This window comes from Plecotus auritus (assembly GCF_963455305.1).
Source record: "Plecotus auritus genome assembly, chromosome: 10".
In the NCBI taxonomy this organism is placed as follows: Eukaryota; Metazoa; Chordata; class Mammalia; order Chiroptera; family Vespertilionidae; genus Plecotus; species Plecotus auritus.
The window spans coordinates 21,932,338-21,957,156 of NC_137785.1; positions in this window are offsets into that span (position 1 = coordinate 21,932,338).

Sequence of the window (24,819 nt, forward strand, 5' to 3'; positions counted from 1 at the left end):
CTCTTCATACCCAACTCATTTACCTGAGTGCTTTCTGGTGCGTTTATTCATCTGGACCCAGGCTTCATAAGAGCAAGTGCTATATCTCTCTGCTTTACTCAGCCTCAGAGCCTCCCATGGTGCCTGGCACACAGGAGTTGCTAAAAAATTATCTGCTAAGTGAATGAATGGATGAACAGCGGCCTCAGACCTACACTCTACATGACTCTTGTGACCATCTCTTGTTTTTACCCAGCCCACCTCCCTATTGCCTTTCTAGCAATAACTCTTTATTTTCCTTTGGATCCATGGAATAATTGTCATATACCATCCCTTAGCCACAGTAACCAGTTTAGAATTGGGCTTGGGACCCAAATTCATCCAGTGAGACCTAACTCTTAACTTTTATTGAAACTATTAGGAAAGGGTAGCTAAGCTTTGAGGCTATGTTTCCAGGGCTTCCAGCATCTATTATGCTGTGTAAGAATTAAGTCAACTCAGAGGAAAGCTCAGAGAGAAGCCAAGTCCTGATGAAATTGAGCTTATTGAATCCAGTCTTACCAGAAGCACTAGCCTCTGGATTTCTCAGCTGCATGAGCTAAAGCATTCCTCTCTCTTCTCCAGAGTTTTCTTTTTAATACGTTCAACTGATTAGGGGCCTCTGTCCTAAATCCCAACCTTTCCCATCCTGAATTTACATGATGGAAAGGCAAGCACTCTTTGGGGCAGGTGGTTGAGAACAGTTTCCCTTAGGGTGCACTGGGGCCCAGCCCAAGTCTCTCCTTACGGGCATCCTTTCTGCCAAGTGCCCACTAGAGACAACTGGCTGGGAGGGTTTTTTGTTGTTGTTAAAATATTACTAAGAAAAAAAAAAGTTTGAGTTGGGCTTATGTTTCAGCTTAAGCATTTTAAAAAATATATTTTTGTATTGATTTCAGAAAGGAAGGAAGCGGGAGAGAGCGATAGAAACATCAATAATGAGAGAGATTCATTGATCAGCTGCCTCCTGCACACTGCCTACTGGGGACTGAGCCCGCAACCTGGGCATGTGCCCTTGACTGGACCCTTCATTCTGCAGGCTGACACTCTATCCACTGAGCCAAACCGGCTAGCTAGCCTAAGCATTTTAACAGCAAATGCCAACTCAGAGCTGAGTTGGTCATGATGTGTGCCAGTCCTTCATGAGGTACCCACCCCGGTCCTGGTAGCTGTGGTCAGAGGATCAGCATCACATGGCCTGTTCGTGCTCAGCAGGAACATAGGAAAAGCATCTCTTAGCACATGTGGGTTCAAGGAGTGTAAAGGGCAGAAGAAACAACGGGCTTTCTAGTATAACTACAGCATCAATTTATCAGACTGAAGGCTGAACTGGAGGTTCAGGAAGGAATGGTGAGGTCTGTGGATACACAGAAGGGTTTTTAGTTGAACTCTACAAGGAATTCCTAGAAGAACTCCTGAGCCTTTCTGGGTGTCATGCCCTCTCCTCTCTCTCCAGACACAATGAAATAGGTGTTATTATCCCTGTTTTACAGGAAGGTAGTTGGGACTCAGGACAGTATGAGCTCTGGTCATAAGAAGGAATAAAACAGAATGGACCCAGGTAAGACACGGCCAGGATTTCTGTCTGTGGAGAGAATCTGGGCTCTGGGCGGGGGCTATCTTGTAAGTTAGAGCAGGCCTGGACTTCCTGGACTGAGGGGAGGGGCTAGGTATGGTTCAATGAGGTGACAGAGATCTCTTCTGATTCTGTGGTTCTGTGGTGAGTGTTTTTTTTGTGTGTGTATGAGAGAGAGAGAGAGAGAGAGAGAGAGAGAGAGAGAGAGAGAGAGAGAGAATGAATGTGAATGCAGAGCTCTGCAGTGAGATGAGTCCCTGTAGAAGAACCTCCTGGGCTGTGCCTGGTTGCTAAGGCTGAGGCTTCTGCTTGCTAAAGGAGCTGTGAACAAAGGCCAGGTCAGGAAGGAGCTCCAGGACACCACTGCAGTGCCCAGGTCCCTCAGCAGAGGGCGCTCAGCTTGGCTAGGGAGGGCCTGGCTTGCCAAAATGACAGGCCACTGAGCTGCTGAAGCCAACCAACCAGCAGGGGCTAGTACACAAGGCTGTGTGGAAGCTGGGCCTGGGTACTGACCGTTGGACACTTTTATCTTGGCACCCTGAGGTTCTGCGGGGCATTGAAATGAATGACATGGGTTGAGTCACTACTAAGAGGCAATTACTAAGAAGATGAGCTCATCTTACCTCATTTAATGAAAAGGCAAAATTTAATAGTTGCAAGCTCAGGCAGAAAGACTGGGGTTTGTACCCTGACTGCTACTTAATAACTGTGTCCTGATTTCCCCTTCTGAAAAACGAGGATAATGGTTTGGCTGCCATAAAAACTAAATGCAGTAGGGCCCGTGATGTGCTTAGCACAGAGCCTGGCACAGGACATGTGCTGCATGAGGGCTGGCCCTGCCCAAGCCCATTGTGCGTGGGGGCAGTGTGATCCGCCCTTTCACAGGAGAGGAAATAGGCTCAGAGGCTTTGATATTTACTACTCTTCTGGGGGGTCTCATAGCTTCTGGGGACCACCAGAATTCAGAGCCTTTTCATCTGACTCCAAAGCCCTCTCCGTGATGGGTTATTGATTTTCCTTCGCTTTTAATAACACTGGCTTCTCATACACAGTGGTCAGAGAGTTTGCAAGTTAGGGAGTCAGTAGCAGCAGCTGGACTGCTCCTAGGCAGAGTCTTTATTTCCTTGGGTTTGGGGGAAGGTCTTTCAGACTAATAGTAATGCCCTCTTCCCACCAGGACCCTGGGCTTGTGGAACACCAATGCCAGACATAGAATGGTACTTTTGTTTCATGAAAACATGTTTTAAAATTATACTAACAAAATCTGCATATGATAAACAATAATCAAGTGGAACAAGAGGGTACAAAGTCAAAAGGGAGTGTCTCTTCTAGTTCACACTCTCGGGTTCCTCTTCCAGGGGCAACCATGGTTGTAACAGTTTCCTGTTTTTCAAATTTCCAAAATTTTCTACCCACTTGCAAGTATTTGTGTGTCTCTATGTGCATATGTGTATGTTTACATTAATACCAGTGGGTGATTTCTAAATATACACACACACCATACCCTTTTGTGCCTTTCAATAATTTGTCTTAGAGAATATTCTATATTGCTTCTATTAGAGCTAGCTCATCCTTTATTCATCTCATTAGTTGAAGTAGGTCTAGTTTGTTCTTTTTTCATGGTAGTATAGTATCCCTTCATATGAATATACAAAGTTTTTTATTATTTATTGGTGGATAACATTTACTCTCAACCCCAGTTTTTTCTATGATAGACAATACTGCAACTAACATATTTATATTTAGAAAAATAGCATTAAATACATTTGAGAACATATCTGTAAGATAATGCCCTAGAAATGGAATCCCCGACTTGGAAAGTTGATATTAGCAAACTCTCATAGATACTAGCAAAGTGACTGCCTCAGAGATGGCACCAATTATACTCTCATCCCAAGTGTGGAAAGATGATCTCCACTGCCTTGCATTCACCTTCTCTATATTAACTAACTTGTTGATATCCATTAATCAAACAGATGAAAAATGGAATCTCAGTGTTGTTTTGATTTGCATTTCTTTAACATTGAGTGAGGTTGTGTTGCACTTTTATGAAACAACTTACTTATTAATTAATTATTAAATTGTTACATTAATTGATTACAATTATGTTTGTATAATCAGTTGAAATGCTTGTGTGGAGTCTCAACCCAGATAACCTAACGGGGAAGGTGGGTAGGACAGGGGTGGTTGATAGCTTTCCTATAACTTAATCAATCAACCAGTATAGTTAAAAAAGCTAAACTAGATTTCTTCTGTAAGACAGCCGATATAAGCCTTGCTTTTAGGCCAGGAGTTGGTAAATATGCTTCTTAAAGGTCCAGACAGTAATTATTTTAGGTTTTATGGTCCAGATGGTCTCTTTCAGAACTATTCAACTCTATCCCTGTACAATACATAAATGAATGGGCATGGCTGTGTTCCAGTACAACTTTATTTACAAAAATAGTCAGTAGGCTGTATTTGGCCTGTGAGTTCTGTTTTCAAAACTGTGCTCTACACTTAGTGTGAGTGGGTGTCTAGAGACAAGATCAACTACCTCAATTTGCAGATTCCAAATGACCTAAGTCTTATGTATCTGAAACCTTCCAGTTAATGCAGGTAGCTGAAGAAATGGATAAATACAAGTCTATGCCGTTATTTGGACATTCAAGATGTTAGGCCCGTGGTTGGCAAACTGCGGCTTGCGAGCCACATGCGGCTCTTTAGCCCCTTGAGTGTGGCTCTTCCACAAAATACCATGGCCTGGGTGAGTCTATTTTGAAGAAGTGGCATTAGAAGAAGTTTAAGTTTAAAAAATTTGGCTCTCAAAAGAAATTTCAATCGTTGTACTGTTGATATTTGGCTCTGTTGACTAATGAGTTTGCCAACCACAACAGTTAGGCCTTAGGGTCATGTCACCTTGGAGAGTGAATGAGGCTTGATGTTCTAAAGTTTTCCCACTTTCTTGCATAGCTTGCCCTCTTAATTTTTAGTATATTTCTTTAACTTGAATACACATTAACTGGCCATCTTCATGGCATAAACATGGCTAGAGTAGTATAAAAGAGTAATCCTGCTGCTACTTAAGGAGTCAAATAAAACTGTTTGTGTTCCTTCTCAAGAAGGGAAATTAGGGCCAAGGGAGGCACTTTGTAGCAGCACCAGGGCGGTGAGCACACTTGGACAAAGCATAGCATTCATTTGCTTTGTTCCTCGTAGTATCCTGTGCCTCCAAAGTGTCTAGAACATAATAGGGGGCTCAGTTAATGTTAGTCGGGTGAATGAATGAATGAATGAATGGAGATAGTGAATACTGCAAAAATGGCTTTTTACAGTCAAGGTGGCAATTTTCCATTTGTATACCAAGTTGTATAAACAGTGCCTGGCACATAATAAGTGCATAAGGTATGGTGGCTATTAATGTTATCAGCTATTATCACGGTGAATTGCAAGTGCAAATAACAACAATGATTTTGACAAATGTTTGTTAATGATGTATACTATGCAAGTTCCAGTTCTAATACTTTAAGTGAATTCCCTCATTTAATTTTCAGAATAAATTAAGTAGGAGGTAAGTACTACCATTATTCCATTTTACAGATGAGAAAACCAAGTCACAAAGAGATTAACTAACTTATAGCTGCTATAAGTAAAACTATACAGCTAGATGTAAAGTAAAAGTCTCTTTCTGATGTTTGAAGCAGTGGTTCTTGAACTCCAGTATCAGACTCCCCTTAGGGTGTATTAAAATGCAGATTGCTGGTCTCCGCCCCTGGAGGTTTTGATTCAGTGGGTCTGGTGTAAGGCCTAAGAATCTGTATTTCTAACAAATTCCTGTTTGATGCTGATATTGCTGGCCCTGGAGCCACACTTGGAAAACCATTGGTTTAGAGAATTTTGTGACTTTTAAGGGAAAAATGGTGGTCCCACTGAAGGCCAATTTAGTTAATTTCTGGCTGTTTTTAAACCCAAAAGAACATTTTTCAATCCTTTAATGGTGCTGTCCCTCCTTCTCCCTCACCCCTCCCTATCTCTAGGGCTCTGGCCAATTAGTTAGCATAGTCATGAATTGAACCACAAGGGGAAGACATGTAGTTTCTTGCAGAAGTGATGTGTCTTCTCTCTGGGAAGTACTGAAGCGTTGAGTTCAAGGTCTAAGCTCCATCTCAGAATTGATGCCCCAAAGTTTCACTGCAGGCAACTGGAATATGCTTGGGCTCTGCCTGAAATGCAAGCACAACTCTTCTGATTTTAGTATCTCACCCCATACGAGTATTAAATTACCCCATAAACAAAATACATCTGGTGTTTGACTCATGGAAAATATTTCTCTACGTTTGAAAAGAAGTGTGTGGATAGTCTGACTCCATTAATTTCCACTGGAGTGACTTGGAACCATCTGCTCAGGCTCTGCTGCAGGGTGAGAGTGGAGGCCGAGCCACTCAGCAAGTGGCCTGGGAAGTGCAGTGGTGGCTCCATGGAGCTGTGAGTAGGTGCCCATGTCACTGGTGTCCCTGTCAAGCCTTCTCGACACAACTGTTCACACTCTAAAGGTCTCTGAGACCCCCCCTCTTGGACAAATGGGGTGCTCTATGGCCTGGAACCAGTGCATTCTCCTCCCTGACTAGGGGATTGGTGGTTGGACTGCCTTGTCCAGGATCCCTGTGATGTCGGTGTGGGCCCAGTACAATGGACACATTCTGGTCCTTCCAAGCAGATCTTCTGGCACAGTTCTGGGCTCTCCCTTCAAGGTTCAAAGGAAATGAGAAGGTCTCCCTTCAGGGACCTCTGGGACCCAGCTATTTGGAATGAACAAGACCTTGGGGCAAGTTCAGAAAACTTTGCCACAGGGGACAATGGAGACAGTTTGGGCTTTAAAGTGGCCCAGACTTGGGCTCAAACCTTATTTCTCCTCCCCCTGGTCATGTGTCCTTTGCCAAGTTATTATTAACCTCCCTGACTTTTGTATAGTCATCTTTAAAATGGAGACATTTTACAGTCAATATGATAGTTATCCAGTTGCATGTCAAGTCAGTTGATCAGTGCCTGACAAATAGAAAGTGCTGGAAGAATGATGGCTGTTAATATTATCAGTTATGAATTCTAAGCTGCCTCCTAATGACTACCCTTTCCCATTCCCCAACTCCCATCTAGTATATACACCTAGTATAATCTCCTCTTGAGTGAGGGCAGAATCAGTAAATATGATGGGTTATGACTGAGTTAATCCAGAAAGAGTATCCAGATGGGCTTGACTTAATTGTGGGAGTCATTAAATGAGACTGAACCCTTCCTGAAACTAGAGAGGTTAGAAATGTCAGAGGGTCAATGGAGGGGGCCACATGGCAAAGACCTGAAAGCAACCTCTAATTGCCAAGAGTGGTCCACAGCTAATAGCCAGCAAAACAACAGGGACCTCAGTCCTACACCCACAGGAAATGAATTCTGCTCATAATCTGAGGGATCCTGAAAGCAATCTGTCCCCAGTCAAGCCACCAGATGAGAACATAGCCTAGCTGACATCTTGATTTCAGTTTTGTGAGACCCTGAATAGAAAACACAGTTAAAAAATGCCCAACTTTAACCCATGGAAACTAAGAGATAGGAAATGTGTAGTAATAAAATTTGTAGTCATAAAAATAGCAGTAGAAAATGAGGTACAGAGATAATAACATCTACTTCAGAGAAAGATTATGGAAAACTAGAGGCCCGGTGCACGAAATTCGTGCATGGGGGGGGGGGTTCCCCTCAACCCAGCCTGCACCCTCTTTAATCTGGGACCCCTTGGGGGATGTCTGACTGCTGGTTATCCCTCTCACAATCCTGGACCACTGGCTCCTAATCGCTAATCTGCCTGCCTGATCTCCCCTAACTGCCCCCCACTGCTGGCCAGGTTGCCCCCAACTGCCCCCTCTCTGCCAGCCTGGTCACTCCTAACTGCCCCCCCACCGGCCTGGTCACCCCTTACTGCCCCCCCCCCCCCCCCGCCAGCCTGGCCACCACCAACTTCCTCCCTCTGCCGGCCTGGTTGCCCCTAACTGCGCACCCCCCTCGCCAGCCTGGTCACCCCTAACTGCCCCCCCTGCCAGCCTGGCCGCCTCTTACTGCCCCCCCTGCTGGCCTGGTTGCCCCCAACTGCCCCCCCCTGCTGGCCTGGTCACCCCCAACTGCCCCCCCCCCCCCACCGGCCTGGTCACCCCAAGCAGCCTGCTGTTCAGTTGTTTGGTCGTTCCTCAATAACCACCCTGCCAGCCTGGTTGACCCACACAACCTGCTGCTCAGTCGTTTGGTCACCCCTCACTGACCCCCCTGCCGGCCTGGTCGTAGGCAGCCATCTTGTGAAGGCATGAGGGTCAATATGCATATTACCTCTTTATTATATAGGATAAGTGTGATAATTTGTATGGAGCATGCAAAGAAGTTGCATAGTAGGTATCTAATGGTAATAGCCCTGGGTTTCAGATCATCTTCCCAGCTAAGTCGTCCAGCTTTTCCTCCCCATCAGGAAGATGTCTTTGCCTCAAACCTCTAGCCTGTTAGCTGGGATCTTTCTGAGCTCCTACTCATTCTTTTCTTGGGGGTTGGCTTATGTCTTGCCATGGCTGGGTCTTGATGCCCACTGCTGCCAATGTAAGGCCTGAATATTGACCACTGTCTGGATTACCTCTTTCACCCTGTGTTTTGCTAGAAGCATTTTTCCATCCATTCTTACAAGGCTGGCTCATCTGTCAGGTCTCAATTGTCACCACATCCAAGAAGCCTCTCCTGACTACTTCTATGAGCTCTTTATCCACCCTTACCACTCTCGGAGTCTGTGCTCATTCCCTTCACAGTACTTTCACAGTCTGTAAATTTCTGTTTGATTGTTTAGTTTGCCCACTTTCTCCCAGTAGCCTCCCAGGTCCAGGAAACCATATACCATGTTGGTTTTGTTTACTGTAGATCACAGTGCTAACATGGTGAGAAGCATGAGCAGCTCAGTCCACACGTGTGTGCAGTGCACATGTGTGCATGCATGGCTGTGTGAGTAGCACTACCACACACAGCCAATGCTGACCCCAGCCCTTCTCAGATTGCCTGAAATCCCTCTGTATTCATTTTTCTGAGCAAATAAGCTCATCCTGAGGAAACTTCTTATGGGATTGCCCCATTTCCAGGCAGCTGGCATTCCTCATGCTCATTGCAGAGGAGATTCTTTCTCCCAGTTCTTCATTAAGCCACTTCTTTCTCTGAGTCCTATTCCCCAGACTTCCACCACTCCTCTCCTGAAATATCATGTTTAACCTAAATAGAGTCAGGTGCATAGGTACATCTCATGAGTACATCTTATGTACCTATCATATGAATCTAGAGTGAATCCTGGGGACTCTGGGGGATGGAGAGGAATGGATATAGGCTTTGCTGTGATACAGAAAAGCAATTTAAATGTAAGCTCTGCAGTTGACTAGCTTTCTAACATCAGCAGTAAGTCATTTCCCTGAGCCTCAGTTTCCTTGTTGGTGAAATGCGATAATTATATCCCCACAAAAGGGTGGTTGTGACAGTGATATGAAAATGAACAGAGCATGTGGTTCAGGCCTGGTATTTGGAAGATGTTCCAAGCATATAGATCTCTTCCCAACTTCTTCTTTCCCGTTTTAAAAGTGGAAACCTACTACAAGAAAATACCAAATGCAGTATACTGTGAGTGACAGGTGAAGAAAGAAAATTGATTGTGGGACCAGGATGTGAAGAGCCATGTTGATGTCCTGGGATGTTCTGAGCAGTGAGACAGGTCTAGTTTGCACTTCATGTTTGAACTTGCTCAGGCAGGATTCTCTTTCCTGTGGAGCACATTGTCACCAATGGGACCATTTCTGTATTCATCTGAAGCTCTTGATTAGAATCTCATGAATATTCAAATACTTGTCTCCCCTTATTTGCCTGACTATTAGCATTCTGTCTCTTGGCTTATTTTGCTGTTTTTCTCTATTGCACATTTATTCAGTGAGTCACACTTTATTGTCTGATGTGACCAGTTTTGAGACAATCCCAAATATTCCCAGTTCTTGGAAAGGATGGGTCTCCTCTCTGCTCTGGCTGCCAGCTTTACCTTTCTCTTTCTATTTGCAAAGATGGGTGGGTGGTGGAACAGCCTGCAAAGTGCCACTTTGGGAACTTGCTTCTTCGTTTTTAAAATTCATATTGATAATAATAATTCAGTGCATGTGTCTATCACTTCACATTTTACAAAGAGATTTCATATCATCCTGTTTTACAGTCTTGCTTTCTGCAAATGCAAAATGCTGACATTCTGTTCTGAATGGGGCCATGTCTCTTTTCCTTCTGAATATTTAACAACAAGATTTGAACAAAACTGAATCTGTTTTAAAACCCAGCTGTACAATAATTTCTCACAATAGCACAGTGTAGAAGGGGATTTGTTCTTTTGCTATGCTGGTTGGAGCTTTGTTTGAAGTATGTTCAGCTCTGTAGGTGATACAGGCTGTATTAGTTTCCTGTTGCTGCTATAACAAATTACCCTAGACCTGGTAGCTTAGAAAAATACAAATTTATTCTCCTATAGTTGTGGAAGTCAGAAATCTAAAATGGGTCAGCAGAACTGTATTCCTTGTGGAAATTCTAGGGGGAAATCCTCTTTCTTATCCTTTTAGCTTCTAAGGACCCCCTGTATTCCTTGGCACATGGCCCCTTTCCTCAAAGCCAACACAGTAGCATCTTCACATTTTCAGCTCTCTCTCTTTAACTTCAGCTTTTCTATTGTCTAATCTCCTTCTCTGACTCTGATCTTCCTGCCTCCCTCTTATAAGGACCTTGTGATTATATTGACGCACACAGATAATCCAGTATGACCCCCCCCATCTCATGATTCTTAATTTAATCCCATCTGCAGAGTCCCTTTTGCCATTTAAGATAACATAATCATAGGAGGTTGGGACCTGAATATCTTTGGATGACCATTGTACCTACTACACCATATTTCTGGGTTATTAAGAAAACCAGATTGGTTGGGACTGAGACCTGCATGCCTGTTTATGATGTGGATCCTTGGCTTCTTTTCTCCTCTCTGCAGGTGGACTCCTTCTAATAGCTACAGGAGGAGTTTCTCAGCTACAGGATCACATTGTCTCTAAAGGGTGCATGGAGGGCTTAGGATGGTGGGTTTGACAACAAATACCCAACTTCCCAGTCAGATCTTTGTGCACCCAAAGCATCTTCCTTAAATGACATACTCAATTTGATCCCCATAATTACCTCTGAAATGGGAAATATTACCACCAATCAAAACTGAGGTGCAGAGAAGTTAATGTACCGCCTATCTCTTGTGTAATATGGTGAATGAATTCTGGTGCCCATTGGGCCTGGATTCAAATCCAGATCCGACTTTGTGCCTTTGTGCATGTATCTGTACCTTGCTAGTCTCAGTTTCTCCATCGGTAAGTATCCCTTTTTAGTTGTGAACATTAAATGAAGTTAGGTTTGCAAACCACTTAGCATAGCGTCTAGAAGATCAATGCATGTTAGCTGTTTCATCATAATTATTTTTACCATCAGGATTATCATTATTTCTGAGAAATGCATTTTTCATGCTTGCTAGAAGTTGCCATAGTAATAACTATTCATATTGCTGCTATTAATACTCCAGGCTGAGGGCATGCACAGAGGTGATTCCCTGAGATTTCTTGGATCTTGGAGGTAGGTACAACTATCACTCCATTTTACATACAAATGGGGCTGGGGGAAGTGAAGTGATTTGTCCATCATAATACTGATGTTAATGGGTGGAATTAGATCCCCCTGAGTCTACCAGAGCAGGACTTATAATCCTATGCCCTCTGTGCATTGCTGAGTGGGTCCCCTCGTAGACATCATAGGCTATGCTGTCCTTGCCTAGCTTTGACGGTAAGTGCACTCTGCAGCCTGGAGGCCTGAAAGAGCCTTAAGAGGCTGAGAGCCAGCTGTCAATTAGAGCTCATTAGGATGCCACTGTCTCAGGCAGAAATCAGGTACTTCTGACTCAGTCCCTATCTCACTGGGCTCCTGTCCTACAGAACAATGGGACCAATGAGCGCCTTGGGGCATTTCCTCACTCCTGTCCAGAGCTATTTCCTCATATACATCAGCCTCCAACACCATAAATGTCCACATTAAATTGAGACTGATATTAATGCTGAAGTGCAGGAAGCAACTGGGGGAGTTTTCTTTAGAACAGAAAATGCCCAATTTTCAAAGATCTGGCTCAAGTGCAAATAAGTGTTGACTTCAGTCCTTCTGGGAACCACTGTCTTGAATACCAACAGGGTCTCTGCACTGCTCTGAGACAACTCAGGCTTCTAACAGGGTGTTTGTCAGCAGGAGGATACATGTGGGGCTCGTGGAGGTCTTGAATAATGTATAAAAGCCACACGTTCAGGTTGTTTAAAATCCTAAGTGCATTATCCAGCTGGAGCAAAAGGCTCTTGATTCTCTGATCATTGAAAGTCATTGATCTTCAAGGACATTTTTCTTCTCACCATACTCAAGACAATAAATACCAGGCCTATTTGATCCATGAGAGATCAGCATGAACACAAACATGTCCATGTCAATTCATATAGAATGGGAATATTGCATTACTAGTATATATTAATCCTCATAGAGCCACAAGGAAGAAAAACACCCAGAATTGTCTCTTTTTCCACTTTTTCCCCAGATAGAAAGCTAAAAGCAAGGAAGGAGTGAGAAGATAGTTACTAGGGTATCAAGAACAATGTTCTATGCTTCATAGAATGCCATATGTTTGTTTCTCAAGATTTCTAATGCCATTAGGACATTAGGGAAACTTTGACTTCTAGTATGGCCTGTGAGAAACAGACCTATGAACCTGGGTTTCCTGGAAGAGTGGTGTTTGGTGGTGTCCCAGGCAGGAGCATGGTCCCATTCGGAAACCACTCACAGGAAGGCCCGATAAAGGACACTATGTCTTTCCTATGCCTGCCCCCACCAGAAGCTTCAAGTAACTCATTGTTGGTTTCACAGGTTCACAGCTGGAGAGAAATTTTGCTCCAGGATAAATTATACCCTGAGTCTCACCCATACCTGATTTAAATGAAATTTAGATGATATTTTGCTCTTAGACTTGTTGCTGGAATTGGTCAAGAATTTTGAAGATGCTGGGGTAGGGTAAAATGTATTTTGCATATGAGAAGAACATTAATTTGGGGGACCAGAAGGCAGAGCGTTATAGGTTATATTGTGTCCCACCAAAATTTACATGTTGAAATCCTAACCCCTAATACCTCAGAGTGTTATCGGACAGGGGCTGGTCCCTGGGCAGGTCTGCCTCATATAGGAAAGATTTCACAATATGAGGCCAGGTGATTTTGAGAGCATGTTTATTAAAGTTGGGACAGTGAAACACAGGAGGACGTATGGTAAAAGAAGCAGCAGGAGAGAGCCTAAGTGGTACTCTGCTTTAGTTCCCTAGAAATGTTATAGGAAAGAAGTGAGCCAAGGTGGGCTGCTTTTAGCTCACTGGAAAGTCAGAGAAACAGGGGGCCTTGGAGACAGAATCAGGGAGGAGGTAAGCCTGGGATGAGCTGTGGCTGCCCGCTGCTCCCCTGGTTGCAAGTCCCCAAGTAACTCTCTAGAAGCCCTGAGAATACAGTTTGAAAATCACTGACTCCTCTAGGAATAGTAAACAATGTTGACATAACTTGTCAGAAACAACCAAGTAGTGGAGGTGCAACAGCTTCTGTGTGTAGATCAGGATTCAGAGACTTTACTGAAGCTTAAGAGGAAAGTATGCAGTGATTAATTAGTTATGTCTGTCATAGGAATGATAGTTGGGTGGGTGGCGGGGGCGGGGGGCGTTGTAACAGCTATTTTCTATCCCTGGAGCAGTCCAGCTCCCTGATTTGGCAGAGAACAAGGCCTGCAGACCAGAGAGATGAAGTGACTAGCTCAAAGCCACATATCTTTTTTTTTTTTTTAAATCTTTATTGTTCAGATTATTACAATTGTTCCTCTTTTTTCCCCCATAGCTCCCCTCCACCCGGTTCCCACCCCACTCTCTACCCTTACCACCCCCCCCCCACTGTCCTCATCCATAGGTGTACGATTTTTGTCCAGTCTCTTCCCGCACCCCCCACACCCCTTTCCCCCCGAGGATTGTCAGTCCACTCCCTTTCTATGCCCCTGATTCTATTATATTCACCAGTTTATTCTGTTCATCAGATTTTTTTATTTATTTGATTTTTAGATTCACTTGTTGATAGATATGTATTTGTTGTTCATAATTTTTATCTTAACCTTTTTCTTCTTCTTCCTTTTCCTAAAGAATACCTTTCAGCATTTCATATAATACTGGTTTGGTGGTGATGAACTCCTTTAGTTTTTTCTTATCTGTGAAGCTCTTTATCTGACCTTCAATTCTGAATGGTAGCTTTGCTGGGTAGAGTAATCTTGGTTGTAGGTTCTTGCTATTCATCACTTAGAATATTTCTTGACACTCCCGTCTGGCCTGCATAGATTCTGTTGGGAAATCAGCTGACAGTCGTATGGGTACTCCCTTGTAGGTAACTAACTGTTTTTCTCTTGCTGCTTTTAATATTCTCTTTTTGTCTTTTGCTCTTGGCATTTTAATTATGATGTGTCTTGGTGTGGTCCTCTTTGGATTCCTTTTGTTTGAGGTTCTGTGCGCTTCCTGGACTTGTAAGTCTATTTCTTTCACCAGGTGGGGAAGTTTTCGGTCATTGTTTCTTCAAATAGGTTTTCAATATCTTGTACTCTCTCTCTTCTTCTGGCACCTCCATAATTTGGATGTTGGTACGCTTGAGGTTGTCCCAGAGGCTCCTTACACTATCTTCATATTTTTTTATTCTTTTTTCTTTTCCAGTTGGGTGTTTTTTGCTTCTTTGTATTTCAAATTTTTGACTTGATTCTTGCGATCCTCTAGTCTGCTGTTGGATCTCTGTATATTATTCTTTATTTCAGCCAGTGTATGCTTAATTTCTAGTTGGTCCTTTTTCATATCCTCGAGGGCCTCACTAAATTTATCGGCGGTTTCCAGAAAATTCTTGAAAAACCTTATAACTGTGGTTTTGAACTCTATATCCAGTCATTTGCTTTCCTCCATTTCTTTCATTTGTGACCTGTTTCTTTGTCTTTCCATTTTGGTTGTTTCCCTGAGTTGATAGAGTAGCTTTGTGTGGTAGGTGTCCTATATGGCCCAGTGGCTCAGCCTCCCCAGTTACCGGGGGTGGACACTCTTGGTGTATCCCTTTGTGGGTTGTGTGCTCAGCCTTGTTGTAGTTAAGCCTTGATTGTTGTTGGTATCACTGGGAGGAATTGACCTCCAGGCCAATCTTTAGAATCAGATGAGTTGGGTGATGTTTCAAGCTTGGTTTCTATATGTGTGAACTTCCTTTTTGGTCCATAGATTCATAGTGAGTCTCAGAAGAGAACATTCAGAAAGCCCATGTTTTCAAGGTCTCTTGGCCTAGAGCTGGGATTTGCACCCTCTTTCATTCTTCTCACACTGCTACTTGTACAGTTAGATTATTCATTGCTTCCAGATTTCTCTTTATTGAATATTTTCTATAGTTCAGCCTACTCATTCCCAAAGGCATTGGCTCCAGATCAGTGGTTCTCAATCAGGGGTAATTTGACACCCAGGGGACATTTGCCTCCAGGCAATAATTGGCCCCATTTTTTGATAGTCACAACTAGGGAGAAGGTGCTGTGGCATCTAGTGAGTTGAGGCCAGGGATGCTGCTTAACATCCTATAGTGTTAAGGACAGTTCTCACAGCAAAGAATGGTGTGGCCTCAAATATCAATTGCCAAAGTCAAGTCACTTTGCTTTAAAGTTAAGATCCTTGCTCCCCATGCTTCTAGCTTCCTGAGAGTTGCCTTATTTTTCATTTCTCTGTCCCCAACAGTCCCACTCCATAAAGCTTCCTCTCTGGTGACCTTCTCACAGAAAAGCCTAGCCCATGTGTGCCTGAAGCTGGGGACCCATGCTGAAAATGGCTGAGAATGCTGTGGTTTGCCAGGGTCTTGGCCACATCTCTCTGGAGAGTATCACTAAAGCCCTGGACCCTTGAAGGAACAGGTTCTGGTGAAGGGAACACTGAGGGGAGTATAAGCACGAGCTGCTCTCCTGAAAGTTGTCTGTAGCTTCTCTCTGCTGTGGAGTCATTGCCAAAGTGATGATATGCATCCACCCTTGAGGGTTGGGTTTAGAATTTCTCTCATTGGGCAGAATGCTGCAAGGATAGCATCTAACGTGGGACTTGGGTAATGGAGGGGGAATTTAGTTATCTCTCCTAACTCTATTCCACAGGGTTTCTTGTTTCTGTTTCTACAAAATAAAAATTACATCATCACAGAATTTTAGAAACAAAGGTTTATGGAAGCTCCAGTTATGAACTGTGACAAGACAGAAATCTAATGATATTTGAAGTGGTCTGTTTACATGTCTGTCATCTGTCTCCCCACTGGACAGGAGTTCACTGAAGCCAGGATCCATGACTTGTTTTCTACTCTATCTCAGTGTCCAGCATTATGCTGTGCAGGAAGCACCAGCCCACATTTGCTGAATTAATGAATGAAGGCATTAATTAGATGGGGGTTAATCAGATGAGGGTTGAAGCCCAAACTCTGCTTCTCTCTTTCTCTCTCCCCCCACCCCCATCTCTCTCTCCCTCTCTGTCTCTGTGTGTGTGTGTTAAGTCACAATAACAGTATCCAGCACATACTAGGTCTTCAATAAATTCTTGTTAAATTAGTTGTTGGGTGCTCCTGTTGCCTCAGTCTCTGGGCTAATCATTTAATATAGTAACTCATTTAATTCTCACCACAACACAAGAGGTTGGTATGATTCTCTACATTTTACAACTGGAGATTCAAGGGTCAGAGAGGTTTAATAACTTGATCAACTTCACATAGCTGTCAGGAGTTGCAAAGTCAAGACTTGAATCTTAGCCTGGCACTAAAAACTAAGCTTGTGTGTTCGACATCCTCACTTGGATGTCAAGCAAGGACATTTGGGGCCTATTTTGTATTCCATCGGACCGTGGGAGTTTCTGCATAAGAAATGGGCCTGGTGAAGTCAGCATTTGGGAAGAGGCATCAGGGAGCAGGAGGGACAGTACCATGGGGAAATTCATCCACACCGTAACAAAGGGAAGGCAATTAGAGGGATGTGTGGCTGGCTTGAAGGAAAAAGAGGTTTCAAGGATATGCAGGGGTCTGGGGGCTAGGGGATGCAGGAAATGAAAGTATTTTGGGAAAAAAACAGCAGAGTTAAGCGATGTGGATGTAGGGACATAGGGACAGCAAGATGAATTTATTTTAGAGCATGTTGAGTTTGAGGCTACCAAGGAACATCTAGGGAAATGCAAAAAAGGTAATGTCACTTTCAATGTCTCATGGTAGAAGTCCATTAAAAATAACATGTTTAAAGAAGCATATATTGCCTTGTATAACTGAGTCATGGCTACCCGAGGCCCCAAACTCCAGTCATAGCACCTTAGCAACTTGGAAGTAAGAGGAGGTAGGAGAGAGAGGGAGGGAGGGGGAGAGAGGCTTCCAGACTTCCAGGCCTCTGGCAGTCAATATCCCCCACTGCTGTAGGGAAGATAGGGTTTTCTCTATTGACAACCCCTCCAGAATCACATAGAGCAGTGATTTTCAACCTTTTTCATCTCATGGCACCTTATGGCACACATAAACTAATTACTAAAATTCTGCGGCACACCAAAAAAAATATTTTTTTGCCAATCTGACACACAAAAAAAGCCATCTGACACCGGATGGCTATTATGTTGGCTGTTGTCATTTTTTATTTTTATTTTTTTTACAATCTAAGGGAAAAGAGGTCAGTGCTCCTGATTAAACAATCAGGTATTGCATGTTTTAAAAATTCTTCCGGCACACCAGTTGAAAATCACTGACATAGAATGATGCATTAGCACTTCAGTGCCCATTCTAATGAGTAGATTGGTGTTTATCATTTATTCTGCAAGAAGCACATTTCAGAAAGGGGATCATTCAGATGGCAGAATTGGAGAATGCTCTGTGTTGATCACTTTTTAAAAAGTGCTTCCCGCCTTTTTTTAAGTCTTTTACTGTGGGCCTCCAGCTGACAGGTCTGCTCAGGAGTAAGGCATGAACTTAAGAAGAGGAACTGCCCTAGCCAGTTTGGCTCAGTGATGGAGCACTAGCCTGTGGACTGAAGGGTCCCCGATTAGATTCAGGGGCACATGCCCCAGTTGTGGGCTTGATCCCCAGTGGGGGGCATGCAGGAGGTAGCTGATCAATGATTCTCTCATCATTGATGTTTCTAACGCTCTTCCTCTCCCTCCCTCTTTGAAATCAATAAAAATATATTTTAAAAAAACTTTAAGAAGAGGAGCCTATGCTGTTAGCACAGGTAACTGAGAGTCTATGTATATATAGCAAAAGGCAGCAGCCCCTTTGCAGTTTTATTGCTTGTTTTGTTCACGGTTACCTGCAATATGGCAGGGCTGCAGATGGATAGAAATATGCTGCAGTGTAACACATTTACAGCAGAGGGAGAAACACCCCCCAGAACACAACTGCTCAATACCAAAAGCTGCCTTTGCATTTCCGAATCTTTGTTGCTCTCTGAATACAAAGAGACAGATGATTATTGTAGTAATTGGCAATTGAGCTGTGGTCAGACGCTCAAGAGGTACTTTAAACAGTTGATCATAAATATAAAATCAGAGTATTATGATTCATAGGAGAGGAAGATGAAAGCAGACCCTGGTAACAAAGTCTGAGATGGAGCTTAGAGCTAGAATTCAAGCTGGGCAAATGCAGGTCTTGTTCGTTGTTGTTAGTCCTCACCTGAGGACATTTTTCCATTGATTTTTAGAGGGAGAGAGAGAAACATTGATGTGAGAGATTCACATTTACTCTCACATTGACTGGTTGCCTCCTGAAGGGCCGGGGATAGAGCCTGCAACCAAGGTACATGCCCTTGACCAGAATCAAACCTGTGACCCTTCAGTCTGTAACCCATGCTCTATCCATTGAGCTAAACCGGTCAAGGCCGAATGCAGATCTTTAAAGCTGGGCTGGGTGGAACCTGAATTTTCTGGGACTGTGTGATGAACATGGAGATGCCTCCAGGTCCCTCCTCAGGAAGGACTTTGGCCCCAGCTGTGTGGTCAGCAGAGGGTCTTCAGCTGTCAGCCCATTTCTGGGGTTGCCTCGGCTGAAGACCTACAGACAATAAGTGATTGGGGGTCATGTGGCAGGCTGAGTAATGACCCTCCCCCGAAGTTGTACATATTCAGAACCTGTGTATTGGTTACCTGTCATGGCAAAAGGGACTTTACAGATGTGATTAAGTTAAGGAGTTGTCAACCTAGCCTAAATGAATCTGAATGCTTCACTAGAATTAAAAGACTCTTTATTTAAGAGCCTTAAGATTTGTAAATTAGCAAACACTACCAGAGTGTTCTATATAAAAGAGAAAAGCTGACAATTCTTACAGTAAAAAGTACATTCTTGAGGAGAATCAGTCCTGCATTCTTCGCCTCTGGATGGTCCAAGATGGTAATCTTCCAAATGTCAAGTGGTCTGGATAATGGATGTCAGGTGTTCTGAATACCTAATATTCTTTCCTAAGTTCTTCAGAGAGTGTTAGATATATATCTCTCTAGGCATTGATGCACAGCTGAACAGTTCTAAAGTTTAAGTCCTCAGTCTAGTTAAAGTAAAATAAAATCTACTCTTCATGCTTTAGTTCATTCTGATTTAGGTAATTATGTTAGCGCAGCTAAGGTGACTCCATTTTGTTTCTTCACTCTTTCCTCGGGCCTTAGTTGGGGAGATTATCCTGGTGGGCCCTAAATGTAACAATCACAAGGGTCCTTGTAAGAGTGAGGCAGGAGGGTCAGAATCAGAGAAGAAAATGTGATGATGGAAGCAGAGAGAGAGAGGGGAGATGTGATGACAGGAGCACAGGTTTGAGTGATGAATTTTGAAGATGGAGGGAAGGGTGCAGGCAGTCTCTAGAAGCTAAAGAAGGCAAGGAAACAGACTAACCTCCAAAAAATGCAACTGTGTCAAACTTGACTTTATCCCCATAAAACCCATTTCAGCCTTGTGACTTTCAAAACTGTGAATAAATTTGTGTTGTTTTAAGCCTCTTGTAAGCCAGAATTGTGGTAACTTATTCCTATAGCCATAGGGAATTCATACAGGGTATAAAGGCCCAGCCATCCTAGCCCAGGACAGGGCACTGTCACAGGCAGAGCATTCTAGCTCCAGAGCGCCCTGTCATGTGAACCGGGGCTTGGATTAGTCCTGCCTCAGAGCTCTACTTACTTTCTGCTCACTTCTGTTTCCTTTCACTCTGTTCCACAGGTGTTGATCCCAGGGACACCCCCTCATATACACAATGAACTCCAAACTCCTGGGGAGTTTACGCTCTGTTGATATCAGCTAGTGTCCCATAGTGATTCAGAATCTGAGCATTGGGTCAGTCTGTTCTGACTTTCCAACTTGGTAACCTTCAGTGTGTGCCCTTGCCTCTTGGAGTCTCAGTTTCCCACACTGTAAAATGAGGATAAAAACTCCTACACTGAGGCTTGTTGTGGGGATTGATTTAGACCACACATGTACTATGTGGTACAGTGCCTGCCTTGAGGTAATTCTCAATAATATTCTTGGTGAGAGTGATGATGGTACTGATGATGTTGGAATTGATACTGGTGGATGTTGGTGATGATGCAAATGATGGTGAAGGTGAGGACAATGTCCTGAGAATTCTAGGGCTTTGTGGGACAGGCCCCTGGCTTATAGAAGACAATATTTGTAGAAGGCCCTGGGTTGTTCACCTATTCATGCCCAGGAGGGTTAGACTGATTTTCCACAGATCCCCTCCCTTGTCTAACTCTAAAGAGAGACTGCTGGGTTCTGGGTGAATTCTACCCTCCATCCTGGAATCCAGATACATTGAACATCATGTTCCAAACTGGGCATTGGCCTGCCTGAGAACTGTTCCTGGGGTTCATAATGGCCTTAATTTCTAGGACTTGGCTTTGCTGTCCCAAGGCCCAGACTCTGGGACTGACAGTCCAAGGAGACAGATGGCCTGTGTTGGGGCTGGGGGTATTGCAAATTATGTCTCACCTTCTAAGACTAGAAACAGGGGTCATGTGAGGACCATATAAAGAGAGAAGGCAGGAGATAACTTTTAAGTGATTATCTGAGTTCAAGTGACATTTTTCTTTTACTTGAAGCATAAATTACATTTATGGATTTCAGTTATAAAATTCCTCCCCCTTCCTCCCAAAATATAGCCCCTTGAAAAGTATAAAGAGTGACTGTCCTGCTTTCTTTCCTGGCCTCAGATGCGTTAGCCTGTCAGGAAAGCACAGTTTGCAGGTGAGCTACTGAGGATGCTCCAAACAAGAACTGCCACAAAAGTGCCAGAGGACCCAAACTTGTATTTAATTTATAGTTTGTAAGTCCTCAGCATGGACCTGGCCAAACAATTTCAACTAAATTAAGTTCCACACAGTTCTCCTGGGCTGGGCCTATGGGTGCTAAGCCCTAGCTGTCAGCCCAGCTTCATGGCTGAAGATAAATCACTGCAGAAAATGGACTATAATGAAAACACTGACAGACCCTTCAAAGTAATGGAGCTCGAGAGTCTCCCTTTTGTTACATTCCACATATTATGCAATTACCGCCTTGAAAATGGCCTTTCCTTCATTCTTGAGAGGAGTGTCCTGGTTTCAGAAGAGGGACTGTAGGAGTTGGTAGGTACCTTCTTGCTTGGACTGTAGGCAGGTTAGGTTCAGTCTGGGCCAGACCCATTGTTGACAATTGCAGCAATTTTCTATTTCACAGAGGCTGGAATTGCCCACATCTAATCACTAGAATCACTGTACTAGGGGCTGACCCGGGCAAACAGGCCAGCCATCATGCCAGTCTACAGCACAGTTGCTCACACTCCAAGAAATAGATTTCATGCTGCTTTCCTGTTCTGTAGGAAGTGGTGTGACTGAACAATGAACAACTTTATAAGGATGTCTATTGAGGTGGCCATGACCAGTGCCACTAGGGAAGGGGTCTAGGCATAGTGAAGACAGTGTCAAGGTACAGTTGGGATTTTCCTAGAGGATGTGTAGCTCCTCAAGAAGTTTTGAGCTGCTGCTTCTCTCTGGCCTGTTTCTGAATTTCTTAACTACTCCAGTCTCTGGAAGCATCGAAACCTACAAGAGGACACCCTGTTGGCAGCAAGTGAAAATGTGACCTTGAAGAAGTACTGGGAATCTTTCAAAAAACAAGTTAAATGTATTGAACCACATACATGTGATGTTCATCTAAGTGTAGGTATGGTTGGATTCAGAAGGCCAACTGATATTTCAGGGTGTCCCCTTTCTTCCCCTCATGCTGACTTCACACCCTGGGAAATTCTAGGTTGACATACACTCAATTCCAAGATGAGTGGTAAAAGAGACGGTGTCCCAATATTTAAAATATGTTTCAGAGCTCAGAACCACTAACTAACAGGGTCATATTGCCTGAAGTGTGCAGTATTGGCCAGGCTTGGGGCCATGCCAGTTCCTAAAGCAATTGTTGTGGCAAGGTAATTCTGTACTCTGACTGGCTAAGTCTTGACAATGCCTTTTCCTGGAACAAATGAGGGAGTCAGTTCACTTTGGGACATGCGTAGGGTTAAGAAGGGTTGCTTCCAAAAGAAATAGGATGCAGTTACTTAGAGAACTGGGGATTCTATGTTAGACAGGCAAAGGCAAAAATTCATTCCTAGAAATGACTTCAGTCTACCAAAGGAGCTAGATAAGTATTTGGATGATTTTCTTACAAGCAGAGTTAGACACCCTCAGCATTGGATATCATTTTAAACTTCCCAGTTTACCTGAACTACCCCTCTTCTTTTATTCTCTCTCTTAGTCATCACTTTGCCCACATTGATGAGCATGAACCACTCTGAAGCATGGAATGTAGATTCCTAGCAGTTGCCACAGAATTGAAAGGTGACAACTGGAAAGGTGGGCAGTTAGCACTCTATGAGGTAAACTTTGATGGATAGGAAGTGGAAGATATTTGGAAGCAACTGGACAGATATATTCTTGTTCCTTTCACCATCTGTGAGCTCCCCTCCATAAAATTCTTCTAGAAAAATCTTGTGTTCCAAGTGAACACACCTTCTGAGACACCTGTATATTAGATTCTTATTGCTGTTACACATTATCACAACTAGGTGGCTTAAAGAAATACAAATTTATTCTCTTTCAGATCTTGAGGTTGGAAGTATGAAATGAGTTGGCAGGGCTGCATCCCCTCTGGAAGCTCTGAGAAGAATTCATTTCCTTGCCTTTTTCAACTTCTAGAGGCTGCCTGCATTCTCTGGCTCCTGGCTCCACATTACTCTCCTCTCTGCATCTGTTGCCCCATCTCCTCCTCTGACTCAGACCCTCCTGTGTCTCTCTTATAAAGACTCTTGTGATTCCATGAGCCTACCTAGATAATCCATGACACAAGATCCTAAATTTAATCACATTTGCAAAATCACTTTTGCTTTATCAGATAACATATTCACAGGTATTCAGGTTTAGGTTGTGGGCGTTTTTGTTGGCCATTATTTAGCCAACTACAGCCTGTCATGGCTCTGAAGCTCCCTGTGAAGCCCTGGACAGCTTAGGCCTACATTGCATCATATTAAGTTTTTTTCTTGCCTCACTTTACTTCCTCACCCTGATATCCTCGGCTTGCACATCCCAAAGAACCTTTCACTTTGATCTTTGCCTTCAAGCTCTGGAAGGACCAAGGTGAAGGAAACCTCAGTGAGTTCACATAAGGCCTTATTAGTTCCTTCTCTGAACAATGAGCCACATGTACAAAGTAGTGGTGTCTTTCTCATCTATATCCTTAGCCCACAGATGGAATTTAGAACGTGCTCCACAGATGCTTGAATGAGTGAGTGGATGAATTGGCCTTTCAACTATCCTGGAATTTTTGGTTCAAAGCTTACTTGTTCTGGAAACATATTTACTACAGTTTCCCACCAATGTTTGGTGTGTGTATACAAATTTCATACTTCATTTTTATTGTACACATTTGTGCTCAAGGGCAGAGTCAAAAAAGAGAACTAAAAGAATAAATGTTTTTAAAAATCTAAGATCAGGCCCTGACTCTTCCCTTCCTGGCTGTATGACCTTGGACTAATAATTTTACCTAGTCTATATACCCCAGTTTCTTTGTTTATGAAATGGTACTAATAATTATATTTACCCCATATAGTTGATGAGACAATGAAATCTGATGACATGTAAAATGTATTCACAACAATATAATCCATTTGTAGTTTTCCAAGTTTCTGACTTCATGTGCTTTTTATATATTCACTAGAGGCCCGGTGCATGAAATTTGTGCACGGGGGGGTGTGTGTGTGTGTGTGTCCCTCAGCCCAGCCTGCAACCTCTCCAATCCGGGACCCCTCGAGGGACATCCCTCTCACAATCCGGGACTGCTGGCTCCCAACCGCTCGCATGACTGCCTGCCTGATTGCCCCTACCTGCTTCTGTCTGCCAGCCTGATCACCTATAACCACTCCCCTGCCATCCTGATCGAAGCCTAACTGCTCCCCAGCCGGCCTGATTGCCAATAACTGCCCTCGGCCCAGTCACCCCTAACTGCCCTCCCTTGCCAGCCTGGTCACCCCTAACTGCCCTCCCCTGCTGGCCTAGTCACCCCCAACTGCTCTTCCCTGCAAGCCTGGTTGCTCCCAACTGCCCTCCCCTGCAGGCCTGGTCCCTCCCAACTTCCCTCCCCTGCTGGCCTGATCACTCACAACTGCCCTCCCCTGCTGGCCATCTTGTGGCAGCCATCTTGTGTCCACATAGGGGCAGCCATCTTTGACCACACGGGGGTGGCCATCTTGTGTGTTGGAGTGATGGTTAATTTGTATATTACCTCTTTATTAGTTAGGACTAGGGGCCCAGTGCACAAATTCATGCACCTTGAAAGGAACTGTGGGCTGCGAGGCTGCAGTGGGCACAGAAGTGGGTCTCGGGCCCATCAACTGGCCCCTCCTGCCTTGGAGCCTGTGGCCGCAGCCCTGCTCCCACGCCCGCTTCTGTGCCCACTGCAGTAGGGACTCTGCCCACAGCCCTGCTCCCACCACTGCTGCTCCCACATGCTGACAGCACCGGCCCCACTAACACCGGCTGAAGGCACGGAGCAATTGGGGCCAGC